This window comes from Juglans regia, chromosome 13 (genome assembly GCF_001411555.2).
Source record: "Juglans regia cultivar Chandler chromosome 13, Walnut 2.0, whole genome shotgun sequence".
Taxonomy (NCBI): Eukaryota; Viridiplantae; Streptophyta; class Magnoliopsida; order Fagales; family Juglandaceae; genus Juglans; species Juglans regia.
The window spans coordinates 24,441,801-24,464,416 of NC_049913.1; the positions used below are offsets into that span (position 1 = coordinate 24,441,801).

Sequence of the window (22,616 nt, forward strand, 5' to 3'; positions counted from 1 at the left end):
TCTTCCGATGGCACTTCCTATGCCAATTTGATCAAAACCCATTGGGTTCGACAGGACAAGCTTATTTTAAGTGCCATCCTAGCTTCCACATCTCCCACAATCACTCCTCTCATAGCCACGACCAAGACCTCTCATGCCGCCTGGAAAAAACTTCATAATCTCTATGCAAGTCGTTCAAGGACATGAGCTATGCAATTGAAGGAGGAGACTACCTTGATTCAACGTGGAAACCGATCCATTCCCGATTACTTGCATGCAATCAAGGCATTGGCTGATGAAATTGCCATTATTGATCATCCGATTTCAGATGATGATTTAACCCTTTATATTTTGAATGGTTTAGGTCCTGATTTCAGGGAGATTGCTACGCCAATCCTAGCATGGGAGACCTCACTGGCGTTTAAGGAGCTACACGATCTATTGGTAGGACACGAGTCCTATCTACTGCATTTGGAAGCTGCAACCTAGCAGCTAGTTGCTTCCGCCAACTATATGCACCGAATGAAAAATGGAGATCCTGCCAAGAAGTTCTCGAAACCCAGTGGCCAACAACGAAGCACCAACTCTACTTCATGTCCTCAACTCCATTCAAATGGAGTCACTGTGAATTGTGCTCAGACCTCTACGAGCAAAGAAAAAACTTGGCTTCTTGATTTGGCTGCCTCCCACAACATCATGGGTGATCTTGCTCATTTGTTCGTTCACTCAAAATATGACGGCACCGATGAAGTAATTCTTGGTGATGGTTCAGGTTTGGCAATCTCACACATTGGTTCATTGGTTTTGCATTCTCCAAATAGAACCTTTACACTCCATGATACACTCTGTGTTCCCAATCTTTGCAAAAACTTAATTTCTGTCCATCATCTTACCAAACATAATAACATTTTTGTTGAGTTTCATCCCTTTCATTTTTTTGTGAAGGACAAGATCACAGAAGCGACTCTACTTCGAGGAGCATGTGACAATGGCATCTACACTTTTCCAAGAAAACTGGTGGCTTCCTCTGCTCAAATGGTTTCAAATGTGCATGAACGGGCCTAGATTGATGGTTGGCACAAGTGGCTTGGACATCCATCTCTCAAAGTTGTTCACAATCTTGTTAAGAATTTTTGTCTTCCAGTTACATCACAAAAATTGTCTTCATTATGTAGTTCGCATTCCATTAATAAAGCACATCAACAACCTTTTCGTGTCACTAGTCTCCAAAGTCATGCTCCCCTTGAATTGATTTACACTGATGTTTGGGGCCCTACAAGTTACACCGGCATTGATGGGTCATGGTATTACTTTCTCTTTGTTGACCACTATACAAAATATACATGGCTCTATCCAATGGTCAACAAATCTAGTGTTTCTAGTATTTTTCCACACTTCAAAAAAATTCTTGAAACTCGTTTTCAAGCAAAAATCAAAACACTCTACTCTGACAATAGTGGTGAGTTTATTGCACAAAAATCCTTTTTATCTCTTAATGGCATCATTCACTACACCACTGCTCCTCACACTCCTCAACAAAACGGTGTCTCCAAACATCGTCATCGACATCTTGTTAAAACAGGCCATACACTTCTCCATGATACCTCTCTTGATTTCTCCTTTTGGCCACATGCATTCCAAACTGCCTCATATCTCATAAACAAGCAACCCACCCCAAATCCAAACCGTGTATTTTTCTCGGTTACTCAATAACTCAGAATGCCTACAAGTGTTTGGAGCCCCATACCCGCAAACTCTACATCTTGCGCCACGTGTTGTTTGATGAAAATCAACAACATCCCCAATTCGTGCCCTCTCAGACCACACGGCCAAACCAAAATTCATTTCCTCTCTTCGTCGATGTCTAGCAGCCACCTGTTCGCGGGCCACCATCAACGATGCCGGTCTCATCGCCTGCACCAGATCTTCTGGAAGGTGCTCACTCCATTGCTGCATCCTCTTCAGGTAATCCCGATATCTTAAATTTCCTGCACAATATTGATGTTTCGGAATCCCTAGGAAGAAACCCTCATAATTTCAATAAGGTTTCTACTGCACATGAGCATCTCAATGCATCCCTGTCTGTGCTAGTCTCACCTTCTCATGCTCAAATTAATGCACAACCCTTAGGTCAGCTTGAGAATCCACCGAATTCGTATTCCCCACAATCCCTAAATCCATCGGTTCCTTTCCAAGAGTGCATAAAATGACTACTAGGTCAATGGATCAAATCTTCAAGCCAAAACAACTTCACTTTGTGTCCAAACACCCTCTCCCACAAACCATCGAACCATCTAGTGTGAGTCAGGCCATATCTCAACCTCAATAGAGTGAGGCTATGTCCTCTGAACTCACTGCACTCATGAAACCTGGAACTTGGGACTTAGTTCCCCCTCCTTCAAATTGCAATCTTGTGGGCTGTAAGTGGGTGTTCAGGGTGAAGAGGAAAGTTGATGGGTCAGTGGATAGGTTTAAAGCCCGTCTTGTTGCCAAAGGTTATAATCAAAGACCAGGGCTTGATTACAAAGAAATTGTTAGAATAATTATGATTATTGTTGTTAGAATGGATGGAAGTTGAGGCAAATGGACATAAATAATGCCTTCGTAAATGGAGAATTAACTGAAACTGTTTACATGATGCAACCCATGGGTTTAAAGACTTGTCCAAGCCTTCTCATGTTTACAGGATGTGGAAAGCCATCTATGGGTTTAAACAAGCCCCACGGGCTTGGTATACAGCTCTGAAAAATGCTATTCTTCAGCTTGGGTTTCACAACTCCAAGGCAGATTCCTCTTTATTTATCTACAGCCAAGGTTCAATTATTTCTTATTTCCTGGTTTATGTTAATGACCTTGTCATTACAGGAAATGACTCTATTTTTGTGGCTTCTATTATGAAGCAACTGGGTGCCAAGTTCTCTCTGAAAGACAAGGGTCTTCTTCATTTTTTTTTTTTTAGGGATAGAGGTTGTCCCTACTAAAGCTGGTATATTTTTATCACAACATAAATATATCCATGATCTTTTGTCAAATACTAATATGAGTGTGCAAAGGATGTTTCTACTCCTCTCTCAACAAGTCAACCTCTCAAATTAGTTGATGGCACTGCTCCTGTGGACAGCTCAGTTTTTCATCGAATTATTGGCAGCCTTCAATATCTCTCCTTGACACGTCCAGATATCTCCTTCGCAGTCAACAAGCTCTCGCAATTCATGCACTAGCCCACGGAAACTCACTGAACAACAACAAAACGGTTTCTCTGTTATTTAAAACAGACCATTTTTCATGGTATACAAATTTCTAAATCTGGTTTGCCTATTTTAACAACCTTTTCAGATGCAGATTGGGCTGGAAATGTCGATGACTGTACCTCCACTTCTGCGTACATCAACTTTCTCAAATTCACACCAATTTCTTGGAGTTCAAAGAAGCAAAGAGTTGTTGCACGATCTTCCACAGAAGCTGAATATCGAGCATTTGCAAATGCCTCCTCTAAAACCATGTGGCTTCAAAATCTCCTCATAGAACTTGGATTTTCGCTCAAAATAGCACCTTAACTACTCTGTGATAATCTTGGTGCTACCCATTTAAGTTTCAATCTAGTCAATCATTCTCGTATGGAGCACATTTAAATTGATCTCCATTTTGTGAGGGACCTTGTTCAACAAGGGAATTTTCAAGTTCGTCATGTTCACACCCAAGATCAACTGGCTGACTTATTGACCAAGCCACTGTCTCGACAGTAGACTGAATTACTATGCAACAAGATTGGTCTTGTTGAGGGCAGCTCAATCTTGCGGGGGCGTATAAAGGATGATTGCATGAATCAAGTTCATAGCAAAATAGAGCACATCTAGGCTGAAATCGTGGTGTACATTTTCTGTAACAGCTGCATTTTTTTATCATAGCTATCTATTGTAACCGTTGCATGTTTTTAGGTTCATTTGTGTATATCATTCCTAAAAGAGAACTCTAGACGTGGTGTATATATTTTCAATTTTCATATCAATGAAAGTGTGTGGGAAATCAATATTTTCAAACCTCTGCAGTGTATTTCTTTTTGTCATAGACTAAACATACGATAGGAGCTCCTTGTCAACTTCAAATTTAGCCATGTCCTCCACATCCAAGTTAATCCATACCTCTATTCCATCCCCTGATTTTGTGTCAAAGAATGTAATCAGATTCCTGTGCAGCAACCTAGCTGAGCCTATCCACACAGGCTTTCCCCACCCGAAATCCACATCATGAATAGGAAACCTGCACAAGCTAGTGAAAGCCAAGGAAACCACCTCTCCTCTCCTAAATCTTTTTGACTTTTTGGAGATTACCGAACCTGTTGGCATGCTCATGTTCCCAAAATATATTTATTGACAGAATCATCTCTTCCCATATTTTTGGATTCCACAAAATCAGGGATTTCTTATTTTTAGGCATCTGTTACAATAATATCTTTTCCTTATATGTAAATTTCCATAATTAGTTTCATTCTACACTTATATATTTTGTAAAGCAGAATACAAAAAGCAATATACAGAATTATTCAAGCACGTCTTGCTTCTCTCTTAACATGGTATCAGGCTAGAACTCGGTCTTACAATGCCCTGGCTGAATCCTCCAACCCACCTCTCCCTTCCCTCCCTTCCCTCCCTTCCCTTTACCTTCTTCATCCCTCAGATTCACCAAGCTTAACCCTTGTCAATGGACTCCTAACCGGCGACAACTATCCCAAATGGCAAAAAGCCATGACCCAAGCCCTCAATTCCAAAAACAAACTTAGTTTTGTTGATAGCACCCTCAAACCTCCTGAACCTAACACACCCGAATACACCCAATGGAACCAAAAGAAGGATATGGTTCTTACCTGGATCCTCAATTCTATCAGCCGCCCTCTTGCCAATTCTCTTGAATATCATACCATCCCACGTGATGTTTGGGTTGATCTTTCCTTTCAATTTTGTCATGGCAATAATGCCAGAATTTACCAACTCAAACGGACTCCCTCTTCCTTACACCAAACCACAAATTTCGTTCATGATTACTACAACCAAATCAAACAAATTTGGGATGAACTCGGCCATCTCCAACAAAGCACTGACCTCAAAGCTTTACAACAGCAAGCCGATCATGAACAGGTGTTCCAGTCCCTCCTCGGTCTCAACGATTCCTTCGCCTCCCTCCGCACTCAAATCTTAGCCATGGATCTACTCCCAACCATAAGCAAAGTCTTCTCTAATTTGTTTCAAGAAGAGCAACAGAGGCTGCTCAACATTCGACCATCTTCATCGGAAACCATGGCCATGGCTGTCCGATCTGGTGGGCGCCCAAAACCCCCCTTCAAGTGCATGGCTTGTGGCAAAGATGGGCATAACCGAGATCGTTGTTGGACCCTCGTGGGTTATCCCCCTGGCTACAATCCATGACCCAAGACCCAGCCATCCATTCTCGGTTAGCCCCTGTCCAGCGTCAACAGACCACTACTACTCCGTCGGCTTCAAGGCCGGTCCCTGGCTTGTCACCAGAGCTCTACCAGATGCTTCTTGGCTTGCTTGCGCCATCTTCCTCTCCGATTGAGTCCTCTGTCAACTTCATTGGTAATCTCTTCTCCCCTCACCTTGATTTTCCTCTCAATCGGCGTCTCCATTGGGTGGTAGACAGTGGCACGAGCCATCATATCTACCACCACAAGGAAGCTTTCACCAATCTCCAACCCCTTGCAACCCCTCACTCGATTCGGCTTGCCAAGGGTCAGGATGTTCCTGCCAAGGCTCTCGGCACATGTGTTCTCTCTCCATTTCTAACCCTCACTCAAGTTTATTTTGTTCCTTTTTTAACATTTAATCTATTATATGTGTCCCATATTGTCCTTCACAATTCTTGCATTATTACTTTCTCTTCTAATAATTGCTTATTTTAGGACCCACAGTCGATGAAACTAATTGGAGCAGGTGAACTCTGCAATGGGCTTTACATGTACCGTCCCGACCCCCTATGGTTTTTGCTGCTCAATCCACTGCTAATAAGACCCTATGGCATCAACATCTAAGTCATCCCTCCAGTTTTATTATTCCTAATATTTTAGATTCTCCTTGTACTCTTTCTAATTGTAATGTTTGTGCTCATTCTAAGCACACAAGATTACCCTTTCAAGTTTTTGCTAATAAACGTGATTTTGCTTTTAATTGTATTTTTTGTGATATTTGGGGTGGATATCATACTTCTTCCTTATCTGGAGCACATTATTTTCTTACAATAGTGGATATTTTTCCCGCACCACTTGGATATATTTAATGTGTTTTAAATATAAAGCTTATACTCATTTAACGCATTTTTTTGCTCTTGTCAAAACTTAGTTTAACACCAATGTTAAAATCATTAGAACTGATAATGGACAATAATTTCTCTCTCATCAATTTCAAACTTATCTTCTTGACTACGGCATTATTCACAAACATACCTGTGTTGAAACTCCTCAACAAAATGGTGTTACGGAATGTAAACACCGACACTTTCTTAATGTTGCTTGCAGTCTACGTTTTCAAGCACACTTATCCCTCCCTTTTTGGGGTAATTGTGTTCTCATTGCTGCATGCCTCATCAATCGCACTCCCTATCGTACTCTTCAAAATAAATCATCCTTTGAGGTTCTTTTCAACAAATACCCAACTACGATCACATTTGTGTGTTTGGGTGCCTCTGTTATGCATAAACTCTTCGTACTCACCGTGATAAATTTTCTCCTCATGCTACTAAATGTGTCTTTCTCGGCTACCCCAGTACTCACAAAGCATACAAACTTTACAATCTTGATACACGATCCATTTTCTATTCTCGTGATGTCACCTTCCATAAACAACAATTCCCTTTTGAGAATATTTCAGACACCTCTTCCTCTTCTTCTTCTCCAATCATTCCTCTTCTGGTCCCTGAACTGACTTTACCTATTTCTCAAAAACCTCTAAACCCTCCTCAAACATCACCCCCTTCATCTTCCCCTCCTTCAACTCCACCCTCCTCACCTTCACCTCCACCTGTCTCTCGTCCTCACCGCCATACGACTTGGCCTCCCTATCTTCATGATTACATATGCCCCACCTTACACACAAAGCCCACGGCGTCTTCACCTGCTACAATGACTTCAGGTACTGCTCATCCTTTATCTGCTTTTCTTTCCTATTCTCGCTTTTCTCCCTCATATATTACTTATTTAAATGCTCTCACCTTTTGTGTTGAACCCTCATGCTATTCTGATGCTCTCAAACATCCTCATTGGCACAAGGAAATGTCTACTGATCTCCAGGCTCTAGAAGTTAACTCCACTTGGACTTTTGACCATCTTCCACTTGGTAAGAAACCCATTATGGGTTTTCAAAACCAAACTCAAAGCTGATGGATCCATTGAGAGATACAAAGCCTGACTGGTTGCCAAGGGCTACACTCAAGTTGAAGGACTTGACTACCATGAGACTTTTGTTTCTGTAGCCAAAATGACCACTGTCCGCTGCTTATTCGCCATTGCTGCTACAAAAAATTGGATCATTCATCAGCTTGATGTCAACAATGCCTTCTTGCACGGTGATCTTGATGAAAAAGGCTACATGACCCCACCTCCCGACTATTGCACTCAGGGGGAGACCCGTGTTTGTCCACTCAGAAAATCTCTATATGGTCTCAAGCAAGCCCTCCATAACTGGTTTTTCAAACTAACTACTATGCTTCTTGATGTAGGTTTTCGTCAATCTCAAGCAGATCACTCCTTATTCACCCTTATTACTCACACAAGCATCACTATTGTTCTTGTTTATGTTGACGACATCTTAGTTGCTGGAAATGCTCTTCCCCAAATTGAGTTTTTCAAGAATCATCTCTTCACTCACTTCAAAACCAAGGATCTTGGCTCTCTAAAGTTCTTTCTTGGCCTCGAAGTTGCACGTTCTTCTACAGGTATTTTCCTAAATTAGCAAAAATATGCTCTTGATATACTTCCTGACAGTGGCCAACTTGGTGCCCGGACTGCCTCTTTTCCGATGGAACAACATTTGAAGCTTTCCAATGAAGATCGACCTCTACTTCCTGATCCTAGCATTTATCGTCGTCTAGTTGGTCATCTCATTTACTTGACCATCACTCGACCTGACATTGTTTATGACGTCAACATTCTTAGTTAGTTTATGCATGCCCCTCGTGTTCCTCATATGACTGCTGCTACGTGTGTTCTCTGTTACATCAAAGGGAGCCTTGGCCAAGGCATTTTTTTCTCCTCTTCTAGCACCACTCAGGTTACAGCTTATACTGATTCTGATTAGGCCAACTGCCCCACCACCTGTTGTTCCACCACAGGCTACTTCATCCAGCTCGGTACCAGTCCGATCTCATGGCGCACAAAAAAACAGGCTATCGTTGCTCTTTCTTCCGCTGAAGCTGAATACCGTGCTATGGCTGTCACCGCCTATGAACTCACCTGGTTAAAGCAACTTCTCACTGATCTTGGCATCTCTCATCCCGAGCTTTTCCATCTCTACTGTGATAATCAATCTGCACTTCACATTGCACACAATCCAGTGTTTCATGAACGTACTAAACACATTAAGATCGATTGTCACATCATTCGCGACAAAATTTTCTCTGGCCTCCTCAAAGAAATTCACACTTCTTCACATGAGCAAATTCCAGATATCTTCATCAAAGCTTTAGGCTAGGACCTTTTCCATCATTTCTCATGCAAGTTGGGCATTACGGATCTTCATGCGCTATCTTAAGGAAGAGTATTGACAGAATTATCTCTTCCCATAATTTTGGATTGTACAAAATCAGGAATTTCTTATTTTTAGGCATTTGTTACAATAGTATCTTTTCCTTATATGTAAATTTTCATAATTAGTTTCATTGTACACTTATATATTTTGTAAAGCAGAATACAAAAAGCAATATACAGAATTATTCAAACACGTCTCCCTTCTCTCTTAACAATATTTCTGAAAGGGGCGGCTCCAACTTGGTTCGCAAATTTGCTATGTGAATCGAAGTGCATACCTTATTGGGATTTGCTTCTTGTCTTATTGGGATTTGCTTCTTGTTGAGTGGCAGCGGGGAAGCGGTTGTAGATGAAAGCGGATAAGGCCTCGACACGAGTGGGACGTGGGTATTCGATGCTCGTGTTGTCAGTGCTGTATTTTCTCCTGAGAGCTGCTATAGCAGCAGAATGGAAGATAAATCTTTTTATCGCGATCTTAGTTCCCTTACTTGCGCTATAGCTTGGAAAAGTTTCTGGGGGGAATATCGTCACAGATTCGAATCGTGGAACTGCTATGTTACTGCTACCACGAGCAATAGCAGCCCAGTTGTTGATGAACAAGAAGAATGAGGAAGCATCTGAAGCCTTGTGGGCGAAGACCAGACCAATAACGATCCCACCACAAGTGAAAGATGTGACTTGGAGGGCAAGGGCTAGCTCATTGGCATCGTCCAGTTCATATGGCAGGAATTTGTTTTGCTCAGCAGGGTTTGGATCCTCCAAAAATTCGGAAAGATTGCAGTTGGCCTTGGCTTCCACGTAGTGACACCGTACCCTCATCGTTGCATTCAACATGAGAATTGTACTTAACTCGTCCTGCTAGCGGGTAAAACATTACCAATGCGTCGGACAAAGATTTCTTAATCCGATCTTGGTGCTCTACGCAGCTAAGATCGGTATCGACATGCATCTCTTGAGTAAAAAAGAATAAGAGGCATGAAAATTTGAGGTGTAATTTGATCGATGAAGGAGAGAGTGTAATGGCGAAGGTGGTGTGGGGTCGGTGAAGAGGGTTTGATGGCGTCCCGAGAGATAATTTCCACATCAAGCTTCATTGTTTTCCTAGAGAATAATGGCAAAGCTATAGATATCAAGAGAGCCTTTGCATGCAAACCGTGATGGTAAACACCACCTTGGCCAGCACAGTTATATAGATCAGGTACTGTTGAGAAACATTCAAAGATTAATTTGGCTCCGACTTTGTTTATTAGTGTATGCGTTAGGGGAGTGGATAAGCACTCCTCCTATTGGCGAGCTGGCTAGAATAGTTCACAATTAGGGATTAGAAAATTGCATTCAAACTTATCCGTTATATATATGTTTTGAAGTTAGACGCTCGATTCAGTATAATATATTTTAAAGCAAATTACTTATTCATGTCGTGTACAAGTTCCCCAACGCATCTCTTTATTTTGTTGTAGTCATTATGATCATTAATTATTTCCCAGAGTGAAAATATCTTGATCAGGATCGATCGATACGCATTGCCTTTGGAAGTATCTTAACTTCCAAGAAATTAGGGAGAAGCACAGTACGTAGCATGCTACAAAGAGCCTGAACGGGGGTAGCTAAGTTCATTTATAAATTCAGACTCGACTATAAATACTTATAATTATATAAATATATGTGTTTGTATATACGTGTGCTCGCGCGCGAACCTCGCGATCAGAAGGTAAAAGTAGTGGGTCCTGCATGCGCAAAACTATATATATATATATATATATATAAAAGTTGTTATGTTACTTATAGAACATGCTCATGATCAATGGCCCTCACAGACACAGCTTCATTTAAAGCTGTATTTATGACTCATGAGTTATATATAGAAGATCTTTTAATTTGCGTGCGAGACTGCATGCATGCAACCCAGCTTATGCTCCTCCACGATCGAGGCTACTGATTGAGAAGACTCTGAAGTCACTGCTCACATGATCTGATCAAAGTATTTTTTGGAAATATAATTGTTTTTAGACTATTTTATTATTATTTTAAAATAATTATTTATTATTTATATATTATTATAATAAATAAATAATATGAGATACTGTTAGATTTCAAGCTCAATCTCCTTCAAACTAAAAAAAGTCAACTTGGCGATTTCATTTCTTTAAAGAAACCGTCGTGACGACAGAACATCTTCATGATCACTTTGATCTCCTTAAAAATCTGTATTTAATATTCCGAAGTAGTTTCTAATCAACTAATAGAATGGTACGGCCTATCTTTATCCGAGGGTTGGTTGCATCATGCATGAAAAGAACTCAGGAAAAAATAAAGTAAGAAATAATCAATGAAAGGATAGCCAGATCAATCAATTAATTTCAAACCTCTATTTTTCTTCCTTTGCTATTTTATATACTTTTAATCTGGCGTATTGTAATTAGAAGCTAAGTTTAAAGACGAAAACACCGGCGACCTCTTGGGTAAGAGTACTTCTAATTAAAGAGCGAAAGTTTGAAAATAGACAAATCATGATCCCAGAAATAATGTTTATAATCTAAAACCAAACAAACTTGCATAGAAAATATATAGGATTAATTGAAATAAATTAATACGAGATATATATATATATAGATTTAAAGTGTGTAAACTTCAAGCAATCTTCTTAAAAAAATTTTGAAATATTTTGTGAAAGAAGTAAAATTTTTTTTTTATGAGACCCATTTTTCAAAAAAATCCGTACGGAACTTAGATAGCCTAGCCGATATAAATCATTCTCTAGAAATAATTGAATTTGGCAGAGCTTTATTGCAAACTAGCTTGAGCAAGGATCCAAAGTTCAAGCAAATTCACTGGAAGCCACTTCAGCTGACCCAAAATCGTGCTAATACCATGTACGTACGTAGCTGATGAAATAGTCGGAATCCTACTAAAGCCAAGATCATGCGAGGCTCAAGTGAATTGCTCATCTCGTACCTAGCTCCTTGCACGTACGAGGAATCTCATGCGACACTTTTGATGGAATTTCCACATCGCAATTTCGTACTAGCTATATGGAACCATCAAAACAACATTAAGATTAATGATCTCTCGTACCAACTTCATCAACCCAAATTTCTCCACAAACACGTACGTTAGCTATCTGATCTACACCATCCTTACAGGTTGGTACTGAGAATCAACCCTCAAATAATTTGATCATGATCATCTTGGTATCGAACTAGATTCTAAACATTGAATATATTGGCCGTCATGACATGACAAGGTTTGGAAACCTCACCTGTCGATAACTTATTTTACTCGTTCAAAAGAACCATATCATCAGTTGTCATCATCAACAAGAAGTACTAGTGCACACTCATGTATAAAATTAAATTAAAGTCACAGTCTTGTTATTATAGGTTAATAGAAGTAAGTAAACTATACTAACATTAATAGCTTTGTGGAACTTGTATGTACTAATTAACCATTATCTAGTTCAATACATGATCATATCACTTCAAGAAAAACGAGCAATTGTGATGGATTATTTACGACAAGATCAATGACTATTTACGATAAAAATAGACTCATTTTATCAGGAAATAGTATCATTTTCGCATAGTATAGCTGGCCACAAATAAGCAATTTTCTTGTAGTATATATACCAATATATTATAATAAGCTATGATTGATTTTCCTTAGTTTTCAGGATTTTTTTTTTTTTTTTTTAAAAAGCTCCATAGGTTTCTAATTATTTTAGCAATCAACTCCAATTTTTAGCATTTAACTCCCTCACTCTATCTTTTGTCAATTTCACTAAAGATATGGTTGTCAAATGGCAACCGATTACCATAGTTTGACTCGTAAGGTAAGAAATTATATATATTCTTTTGGCTAGTTGCCAACTAGCTAGGACAACATGCATTGCCAACGCAGGCCAACAATTGACAGAACAAAAGCAACATCGAAACCAGATTATATTCAGATACAAAATCAGAAATTCATGTCAAAGTTTTCAAATGACACATCGTATCAAAACAGAGTGTTGAATAACTTTATATCATTTCACATATTCAAAATAACAAAATCAAAACACCTTCATTTAATCAAAGTAAAACTTTTTAGATCTCATATTCGCTCTTTTTCACTGTTCAGAAACTACAGTGTAACATCTGTCATGACAAGCATTCATATGACTTTTCATTAATTTTAACTTATTCAGATTCTTGTAATCTCACCATTACGATTTTGATCCTCGAAACAACAGGCTTCATTGCAGACTTAGTAGGCGAGGGTGCTTATGTAACGCCCTGACCCGGAAGGTCCAGGGAGTCCTTAACTCTTGTCACCTAATAATCAACTCCAACAATGCTAATATATTTTCAAAATCTAAATATATATATATATATATTTACAAAGGCCCCAAATACTTCTAATTTAATTAACTACACATACTCATATATCAGATCTTCAATACAGTAATCCAAATAAAATATATCAACTTCTCTATGTGTCTCAATTAATAGAATTTACATAAGTCTCCATAAACCATGTAAACATATTGAAATCAATCTACTAAATAAATAAATCCACCAAGAGCACTAGTAGCCCGAGGTACCCAACTACTATACTCAGCTAATCTTGCCCACAAACTCTATTACTAACTCTCAGCTGAACCACCTAAGTCATTTGGAAATATTGTGAAGATAAAAGAGTGAGTTATTAACAATTCAATAAGCAAAGAACATATACTAGTATGTAAGCATGAGAATTTATAAAGTTCAGAATGCAGAAAACAAAATATGTTACAAAATATCAGAGTGAAACTTTCAGAAAACTCTCTTAATCAAAAATCCCTAGGCATATCATAAACTGAGACATCATTTTCATATCATATTAGAGCATCGCATCGGGATAGATACAATGTTTAACCCCTGTGGTAGGGTTATAAACCATCATTATACCCATGGCTGGGCCTTATACCATGTTTAACCTCTGTGGTAGAGTTATAAATCATCATTATACCCGTGATAGGAACTTAATAGAAACAGAACAAAACATCATCAAAACCATATCATATTTAAATACAAAATCATAAATTCATACCAAAATTTTCAGATGTCACATCATATCAAAATAGACTATTGAATAGTTTTAGATCATTTCCCATAATCAAGAATAATAGAAACAAAACTTCTTCATTTAATCAAAGCAAGACTTTTTGAATCTCATATTCGCTCTTTTTTACAGTTCAAAAATAGAATGCTAAAATCAGCTCATGTCTACACCAGTTATGACAAAAAGTACTTAATTCTTATACAGATTTCATGAGTAAATGCAAAACACATAACTGAGATTGTTTCACATTTCTATTCAAAATAAACATGCATATTTTTTAAAAAATTAACCTTGTTTCATTTTCTTTCTATGCAAAAAGTAGTATAGGAACACCACTTACCTGATTCTTGCAAAGAGTTACTTAAGTTTTGGACTCCAGCTCTATCAATGTCCCAGCCTGATTAGAAAATTATTCACTATCATGTTAATAACTCATAACCTTTCATCAACTAATTAATAAAATTCCACCATTCAAAAAATGGACTAAGGCAAGCCTACAAGCAAAATCATTTAGAAACATCCCAACACTAATACATTCCTCATAACCAACACCAAACCAACAACAAATACATCTCCAAAACCAACAACGGCAACTCCAGCGTCTAAAACATAACTCAAACAGCCACGTCAACTCCAACCTTTAATATAAAACTTCAACACAACCACCATGTATTTTTATTCATCCAACACTTCAATCCCAGGCATCTAGCCACTCATAACACATCCAACATGTAAAGCCCAAGCTCGTAGCCCTGACCAGATGAATCCCAGCCCTCAGGATGATACGGTGTCGTTTAGGTAAGAAATTTTTTTTGGTTCAATTTTTCCTCCGTCTTTAATTTAGTTCAGCCGAATTTCTCTCTTTCCCGTATCCCATCTCCCCACGAACTATTTTTACAATTTCTTCTCTCTTCTTTTCTCACTTCCCATCTCACTTACAACAGAAACCTTCTTGCTCTCTCACTTTCCTGCATTTTGGCCGAACCTGAGTCTCCATTGGTCCGTCTTCAAACTCGACAACGGAAAGTGTTCCCTCCCTCCGAATCTCGTCTATTCACCCCCAACACCGTGAACCACCAACTTATGTTGCCGAGCTCTCTCTCCTGCACGACAGATTCCTTGAAACCCACTGACTCACGCCTACATCCTTCACCACCGTACCACGTTATGGCCACCCTGAACTGTTACACACCCCAAGCCGCAGGCTCCGTTCTGTTTTATATTTCAACCAAAGCTGCTTCCTTAGGCCGTGAACCACCATGAAACAACCAAGGCGCACGGCCAGTTCCACCCAATTAATACCGCAAGCAAGACCCACGGTAGAACACCTCAACGCCGTAAGAAATGCTCCATCGCATCCTCTGTTTTAAGAAGCGTAAACAGAGCAAACTATCTTCTTGCTCCTCGGCTCGGTTCCACCCTCTCCACGCCCTCACCGTGAAACCACAAAGTTCTATCCGAAGTCCTAACATGATCTCTCCTCCTCGCTAGTTCTCTCCCGGTAAGCCTCTACCGCACCTCTATTCTTTACACAAACGGCTACCTTATTTTTCAAATAAAATGTAAGTGATTTCTTTGAGCCTTCCGTAAAGTTTATTACGCATAGTAGAGTAAACTTTTGAGATGAAATTTTATTTATTTCCCTCTGAGTTATAAGTCAAATTATAATGCGTTTTGAAATTGTATTTTTGTTGGGTTTGGTTTTAGAAAAATTCTATGCCTCTTGCACACCACTTAAAAATATTTAACGATGGGCATAAGTTTTACGATGGGCATAAGTTTGATTTCAGGAAATTGAGTTATCTTTAGTGTTATTCGTCTCACTTTATATTTAACGGAAAATATTTAAAGACTTTAATTATATTATCTTATGTTAAATTTATAATTTGATTTTGGTAGAATTGTAAGTTAAGCATATTATATTAAATAAATCTTGGATAAATTTAAATTAGATATGATTACTAATTTACGATGATTTTTTTTTAAATTATTATTAAGAATATTTTATGAATTACTATTACTTAAGAAATTTATGATTTCCTACTAGATTATATGTTGGAAGTATTAAATTATCATTTTAATGATAGTTTATAGAGATATGAGTTTTAAATATGATTAAGTTAATTTTCGAAATGAATTTAAGTTGCCTTGCCAAATTTGATAAAATTATTTTATAATAAGTTAAGATTATTTTTTTATGATAATATATTTATTAGATTTCTGATAACTAGATAGTTATCAAAGGTATTTTCCGTTGTATGAATTTAGGTAAATTGAGACTTTTAGCTAGTCCTTTAAGAAGTTTAGTAATGCTTAGTGTTCTATATAGGTGACTATTGGCATTCCTTCAGCACGATTGTGGAAAGATTTAGAATAGCTAAAAAGTCCAGGTAAACAAGGTTCATATGCTAGACTTTACACGAGTTGTTTAGACTGAGGTTGACTTTCTGAAAACTTTGCATGTTCTGTGATGAAACGAGAACTTGGAAAAAACCAACCTCGGTTGCTTATTTGCATTACTCATGAAATCTGTTTGAAAAAGAGAAAATATTTCTGACATGCATTGTGTAGATATGAGCTACCTTTTGTCATGCTGTCTTTGAAATCTGAAAAAGAGCGATATTGAAAATCTGAAAGATTGTGCATTGATTTAAAAAGATGCTCCGACTTGTATTTTCAGTTTGTGAGAATGATCTGAATATGTTTTGGTACTCTGTTTTGTTTTGATATGGCATACGAAAACCTTTGGCATGGTGTACTGATTTTGTATCTGACTCTGTCTCTGCTCTGTTTATGTTGGTACCAATTTCTGTGTCTTTGAGTGCACCTATTTTGGAAACAAAATAGTTTTTATGTGGTCTTTCTTGTGTGCACACTTGGGGCTTTGAGAGTAATAAGGGACATATTTCACCTATGTCTCTTCCTGATTTGGCCACCAGGATTAGCACAACCCTACCATGGGGGTGAAACATGGTCTCTACTTTGTGAGATGCTCTGTTTTGATGTGATAATGATGCTCAGGTTTTGTTATGCCAAAATACTCTGGGTTTTACTTGTCTTAAAACTATCGTTCTATTACGTTTGAAACCATGTTTTCTTCTGCATGATAATTCCGGAAAATATTTCGTTTTGCATACTGTACTTTGTAATTGCTCATGTTTGCACACTAGCATATATCATCTGCTTATTGAGTTGGTAACTCACCCCCGTATCTTCATAATATTTTCAAATGTTCTAGACGATACACTTGGTGATCAAGAATAGAAGTTTCGGCAAGATTGGCTGGCTGGGGTAAGCTAGCTACCTAAGGGTACCTTCATTATTAGAGAGTAATCTTATGAAAAGTTAGAATTTTAGTGTGTGCAATTTGAGATATGGAGACTTATGAATTTTTTTTATTTTTTTTATAAGTGACATGTAGTAATTCTCCAACCCATCCGAGTACGGGACGTTACACAACACAACCAGCTCAAACACACATTGCGCACACAATCAAAAAACCACCCCAAATAGCCACCAACCAATTCCATCCGCCACACATCGACCCAATTCACTACACTTTAACATTTACAAGAAACAACACAACCAACATAATAAACATATACCCCGAACAGCCACGTAAAATCATTCATTAACAATCCCAGCAACTAAAATTCATTGGTATGGTCTACGTAACAAAGGTCGACCATAAATCTAAATTCTGAAAATCTTACCTAAGTTCGTGTGCATGGCTAGTGAAACTTAAAAGATCGGAGACAACGCTATTTGGGCATTAGCGATAACATTGGCAAGGGAAATTGCAGTTCCAAATAACGGTGAAAGAGGAAAATAATCTATGTAGTGACAAAACAACAACGATAAAAATCCTCAAAAATTTTAGTGGTGTCGCTAGGTTTTATGATAGGTAAGGTGCAATTAATTTAAACTAAACAAATAAAATAGCTATACTTAAAATCACATAAAATCCCCTTTTTACTAAACGATGAACAAAAAGAGAAAAAATAGAGTAACGTAGGCTTACCTTTGACAAAAACTAACAAACACAAGGGGGCAATGCTCTATGGAGGGGAAACACTACGAAAATAAAATGAGTGTGTGGTTAAATTGTGTGTGCGACTAGGTAGAAACAGAGAGTTCATGAGGGCTTGAGTGTGTGTGAGTGAGTAAAATTTCGTGTGTGAAAAGGCATTGTCGTGGGTGGGTGCGTGAAAACAGAGGAAAAGGGAGTTTATGAGTGCATAAACACAGGGAAAAAGAGAGTGAAAGTTACATCAGAGAGTGGGAGGAGAGAGTTACCGACGTTAGCACTTTCGATGAGAGGGCTCAACAGCGACACAAAATCTGTGATCAGATGCAAACACATAAAATCTCAAATCTACCGAAAAGAAAAAAAATAGGGAACATGAGAGAGAGAGAGAGAGAGAGAGAGAGAGAGGAAAGGGCTTACGGTGTGGAGGTGGTCGACAGTAATGCTCCAATTCCAGGGGCTAGTCGCACGGTTAAGGGAGAAAGGTTGAAAGGAATTGGAAAGAAAATGCATCTACTGGAGGATGAGGAATCTTGATGTGAGAAGAAACCAACTCAACTGCATGTTAAGTTTAGAAAAGTTGTGAAAAGTTTTCTTCTCCTTGAATTGATTTATAGAGGCAAAGGCCTTTATATAGTAGCTTGCTAAGAATAATTATTACAGGAATATTCTAACGGTATTTTGTTACAAGCTACAGAATGTAGTGCAGCAAAGGCAGCACATAGCAGTAGCAGCGTAGCAATGTGGCTCATGCAGGCACGATCCATAGCAGGGGCAGCAGCTGGCTGTGCAAAGTTTGTTATGGGGTCTTGCTCTATTTACTTGCCTGTGATGTCTGTGATGGTGCATGTGTTGTAGACGTGCAATTTTCCTTAACATCCTCCCTCAAGTCAAGCGGTAAGGATTGGAAGCGAAGACTTGAAGATAATTGAGTGAAGCGAGCTGCTGAAAGGGGTTTAGTCAAGATGTCGGCAAGTTGATCTTTTCCAGAAATGAAGGAGACAGTTAAAGACTTGTTAAGAACCCAATCACGCACAAAGTGAAAATCGATTTCAACATGCTTAGTTCTAGCATGGAAAACAAGATTTGAAGACAAGTATGTTGCACCAATGTTATCAAGGTAGAGAAAGGGCGCACGGTTGAGTGTAATACCAAGGTCTCGGCAGAGTTGTTGCATCCAAATTACTTTGGCTGTAGCATTAGCAATGGCTTTGAATTCAGCTTCTGTTGATGATCTAGCTATTGTAGGTTGCTTCTTTGAAGACCAGGAAATTAATTTGGAACCAAGGAAAATGCAATAGCCACTGGTTGATCTTCTGTCATCTGGGCAGCCAGCCCAGTCGGCGTCAGAAAAAGCAATAAGATTGGGAGTCAAACACAGAGAGAATTGTAGACCAATGTGAGATGTGTGTTTGAGGTAGCGAATGATACGCTTGACGGCTTGCCAATGGGGTACTCTCGGTGCATGCATAAACGGACACACCTTGCTCACAACAAATGCAAGGTCGGGCCTAGTGAAAGAGAGGTACTGCAAAGAGCCAACAACATTGCGGTATAGTGTTGGATCCTCAAACAAGCTTCCATTAAAAGCACTAAGTTTTTCTGATGTGGCCATCGGGGACTTGACAGGTTTTGCAAGCATCATGTTGGTTTTGTTAAGAAGATCAATGATGTATTTTTGTTGTGTAAGTAGCAAACCAGTAGAATTGTAGGTAGCTTTGACCCCCAAAAAATATTTCAGTTTGCCGAGATCAGTTATAGGAAAGTCTTCTCGAAGAGCTGAGATAAGTTCCTCAATGGCTTGCTACAATGAACCAGTTATTAGTAAATCATGAACATAAACTAAAATGAAAATGGTGATGATGCCAGAGTAATACAGAAAAAGAGAAGGATAGGCTGTTGAGATGGAGAAGCCAAGATCAGTTAATTTGCTACTGAAGCGTGAGGACCATTCACGATGAGATTGACGTAGCCCATATATGGTTTTGTTCAACCTGCAAACATGTGAGGGAAGCTGTGGATGTGAGAAACCAGGAGGTTGGGACATGTATACCGTTTCTTGTAAGGGGTCGTGTAAAAATGCATTTGCAACATCACATTGCCGTGTAACCCAGCCATGAGAGACAGCCATTGCAAGAACAAGGCGCACTGTGGTGGCCTTTACCACAGGGCTAAAAGTTTCATCAAAGTCAATTCTAGATTGGTGGAGGAATCATTTTGCCACTAGCTGAGCCTTTCGACGCTCGATTGAGCCATCGGCGAGACGTTTGGTGTGGAACACCCACTTACAAGCCACTGTGTTAGGTGCTTGAGAAGCTGAAACCAAGGTCCAAGTATTGTTCCCAAGTAGAGCATTAAATTCTTTAGACATGGCTTCACGCCATTCAGGATATTGTTGTGCAATTGTCAGACATGAAGGAGCTTCGGGTATGTCGACTTGAGTAGTGAGAAGTGCATGGGGTGGTGGCCAACATATGGTCCCATTGTTCAACTGTCGAGGACGACTTGAAGAGGTCCTTGATCGTGTCCCCATAGAATGCACAGGCTGTAGAGCAACCATAGGAGGGAACTGTGCGTGTTTGATGACAAAACAGGGTAACTAGACGGGGATTGAGGGGGAGGACCCCGTATTGAGGGTAATGTTTCTGAGTGATTTAAGTGTGTGATTTGAGTGAAGTGAGGTAAGGCTGTGAGGGTTGGTTGATTGGGGATTTTTGGTGATGAGATATTTGCAAAAGGAAAAGATGTTTCATTGAAAAGAACGTCTTTGGAAATATATATATGTGTGTTGTTGGAATGTGATAGCAGATGTAACCTCTATAGAGAGGACTGAGACCAAAAAAAGTAGTGGAAATGGCATAGTAAGCAAACTTTATGTGATTGTAGGGAGTGGTCAATGGCCAACACTCAGAACCAAATGTGCGTAAAGAGTTATAGTCTGGGTGTTTGTTGAGAAGAAGGAGGAAAGGTGATGAGTGATTAAGTGATGGTGAGGGTAACATGTTGATGAGATAAACTGCATGAAGGAATGTGTAAGACTAGAATTTTAAAGGAACTGATGCGTGAGAAAGGAGTGCTAGGCCCGTGTCGATGATGTGGCGATGTTCTCTCTCTATGATTCAATTTTGAGTGTGAGTATGAGGACATGTAATATGATGGAGAATGTCATTAGTAGCAAGGTAATTTGAAAATGGGCGGAACTCACCTCCCCAATCATATTGAAATTTCTTAATCCTTGAATTAAACTGAAGTTCAATATGGGCTTTGAACTTAAGAAAAATATCAAATGCTTGGGATTTGGATTTTAAAGGGAATAACCATGTAAATTGAGAAAAATCATCGACAAGGGAAATGTAATATTGATAACCATCACTTGATACATGAGGGGATGGTCCCCAAAGATCAGAAACAATTAAATCAAATGGGGCAACAGATTTATGAGTTCTTTTGTGAGATGGTTGCCTATGTGACTTAGCTTGGGCACAAGCTTTGCAAAAGGTAGATGACTGAGAGGGATCATATTGTAGATTGTGTTGTTGTAACATGGAGTGGAATTGAGGAAGTGGCGGTGGTCAGTGCATTGGAAGGGATTGAGGATGGTGTGAACTGGTAGAGATCATTACGCGTGCTCCCGCGGAGTAGAAGCTTCCCCGAGATACGATCCTTTATGCAAAAAGAGTCAGAATAAAATTCAAAAATGCATTGTTATCCACACAAAACTTTTGGACGGAGATGAGATTTTTTTGAAAAGAAGAGACACATAACAATTGTTTGAGATGAAATGTAGAAGTTGGTGAAAAGAGAGAGGCAGAACCGGTATGTGAGATAGGGATGGTAGTTCCATCACCAACACGCAATTGCTCTTCCCCATGGTATTCGACAGCTTGTAAATTCATGTTTGCAAGATCATTAGTAATATGATGAGTAGCAGCTGTGTCCGGATACCAACTTGGAGCCGAAGAAAAGTTGGAACAGTTCGCAGTCATAGATGGGGCTATAGTGTAAGCTTGATTGAAGCGATACACACAGGTGAGGGCTGAGTGACCACGTCAATTGCAAACCTGAAAAATTAATGGAGGATCAGTTTGAGAAACAAAGTTGGTTCCATGGTTACCTGAAAAATTTCCATGACCACGATTAGAACTGAAACGACCCTCATTGTTGCGACTACGAAAGGAATTTCGACCACGGAAAGGGCCACGACTGCGCTGAGGAGCGTTGGATTTTGCTGAGAAATTAGCTGAGAGATGTGAAGGGAAGAAGTTGGTTTTAGTATGATGAAGCATTCTGGCTTCATGAGCAAGTAAATGGCCAAGTAGTTTTTTGGGAGAAATAGGATCAACCCGAGTTGCAACAGAGGTGACCAAGCCATCATAATCAGGTCCTAAGCCAGCAAGTAAGTATGGAACAAATTCTGCTGGAGGAAGAGCTCGCCCAGCAGCCATGGTGTCAGCTAGCGATTTTGCATGGCAGTAATAGATTAAGATTGAGTCAGCGCCCTTCTTTAGTGATGCTAGTTGAAGCTGGGTTTGCATTAAGTGAGCTTGAGAAACAAAAGCATAGGAGGATTCGAGAGAGGTCCAAACTGCACGAGCAGAGTTGTAGCCAACAACTTTAGCCGTTAAAGGTTCCAAAAGAGAAGAAATGATGGCAGACAATACCAATTGGTCCTGTTGTAGCCAATGTTCATAGTCAGGATTAGGAGATTTATTTTCAAGAAAGTGTTTGGGAGCAAGGCAAAAGCCATCTACATATTTGTAGAGGCGTTGGCCACGA

General features: G+C 39.2%; 1 pseudogene; it reads right to left on the reverse strand.

Annotated features, from left to right (window-relative positions):
• Positions 1-4,049: 4,049 nt before the first annotated feature.
• Positions 4,050-9,828, reverse strand: LOC108985319 (annotated as a pseudogene).
• Between the last annotated feature and the right edge of the window lie 12,788 nt (positions 9,829-22,616).